Source organism: Pipistrellus hanaki (assembly GCF_964339955.1).
Source record: "Pipistrellus hanaki genome assembly, chromosome: 1".
In the NCBI taxonomy this organism is placed as follows: Eukaryota; Metazoa; Chordata; class Mammalia; order Chiroptera; family Vespertilionidae; genus Pipistrellus; species Pipistrellus hanaki.
Window position 1 is genome coordinate 166,366,483 of NC_140503.1, and position 1,794 is coordinate 166,368,276.

Consider the following 1,794-nt stretch of genomic DNA (forward strand, 5'->3'; position numbering starts at 1 on the left):
GAAGATGCTTATATAGAGGCAGGAGGACAAGGAAAAATACAGCTATACATCAGCAGTTTTAGTTACATGCATTGAAGGATTAATAGTTTTATATTAGGTGAAGAGAACATGTAGACAAGGTAGGATCATTAAGCACCTGGAGTTGGGGGTCATGGAAAGAAATCTAGAAGCAATTATTATTTTTAAAAATATATTTTATTGATTTTTTACAGAGAGGAAGGCAGAGGGATAGTCAGAAACATCAATGAGAGAGAAACATGGATCAGCTGCCTCCTGCACACTCCCCTATTGGGGATGTGCCCACAACCAAGGTACATGCCCTTGATCGGAATCGAACCTGGGACCCTTCAGTCCACAAGCTGACACTCTATCCACTGAGCCAAACCGGTTTCGGCTGGAAGCAATTATTTCTACTTTTTTTTTTTATTAGGATATAGAAAGAATAGGCACTGCCTTCTATAATCATTTATCTTTTTAATTGGAACTGTTGGAAAGTGTACATGGCTGGTCCCTCAGAGGGCCTTGGTTAGGAACTTACTATATTCTTTTGGTTACGGATTGAGTTGGAGCAGCAGCTTAAACACCCTTTCCTTCCTCACTCTTAATTAATGAAAACCTTTTGGTGTTGAGGTCCATGTTTTCAAACGTTTTAAGGAGCTTGCTAAGGTCTGCAAAAGTTTCTGCCAAATCCTTCACTGAGTTTTCTTCTTTTTCTTTTTTCCTGTATAAAATCTTATTAAATACAAGCAAAGAACTATGTGCATCTTGCTGTAAAATGCTGCCCCCCCTGCCACCCCCCCCCACCCTACCTACCCCGCCCCTCCCCCCTCGCTCTTCACTGTCCAGATCCTGAAAGACTCTTGTTAATGAACTGTCTCTTCACAAACCAAGTCCACCACTTGCTGGGTTTATCATTGTGAGACTCAAAAACTTTCTCACAAAGTCTCAATCCAGCCTCTTGCCTTAACTGCTGCAAATAGGCCCTCATCACTTTGTCTTCCTGTTTGTTTGAAGGTTTGGCCTAAATTGTGTTAAGTGGAAACCAGACTCTCCAGGAATGGGTAAATTAGTGATTCCCAGTCTATACATTTCTTTCTCACCTTGCTTTTAGAATTGCACTTTTGGAGTTCCTTTAGACACTCAGAAATGAAGAGAGTTGTGTATATCAAGGTCCTATTAGCTTTATTCTTAATTTCATCATTTTTGAAGAAGACATTGGCCTTGAAATAATAGGTGGCTTCATCCACAATATCTGTGTCTTTTGTCTTACTAGTGGCAGGTCGTTTGAACTGACTTCCAATGGGCAACAGTGCCATGTTTCCCAATGAGTTTGGTATCGGGGTCCATGAGTGAAAAATGGTAAGCCGGCATCTTGATGTCTTCCGATTTTTCTGAGGTTTCTCCTTTTCTTCTTCAGCAGTTCCCTTTGCTCTTGCCTCCCTTGTTCAACTATGCTATCCTATTCCAGGCCCAACAACTCCTCTTTCAGTTCCTCGGGAACAACTCCTAAGACTCCTCAGTGTCATCCTCATCCACACCCAGGTTAAGGTGGTTTGCAATCTCAACCACAGCCATGTTGACTTATGCAGCCTTTACACTATGATGTTACAACAGCTACAGCACTAGGTTATAAGAATTTTTCAGCTCTATTATAACCTCATTATATCATTATGTCATTATTATAACATATATGAAGGGACTACCTCGATATATGTGCTTCATTTTTTACCAAAAAATCATTATGTGGTTACATAGAAATAGAATTTATATGAAACAGTAATCATATATATATAT

At 40.0% G+C, this 1,794-nt stretch overlaps 1 pseudogene across 1 annotated transcript; it reads right to left on the bottom strand.

Moving 5' to 3' along the window:
• Positions 1–830: 830 nt before the first annotated feature.
• LOC311633128 (actin-related protein 2/3 complex subunit 3-like) lies at positions 831–1,536 on the bottom strand (annotated as a pseudogene). Its single transcript has one exon. The product of its transcript is annotated as an actin-related protein 2/3 complex subunit 3-like (transcript).
• Positions 1,537–1,794: the final 258 nt, after the last annotated feature.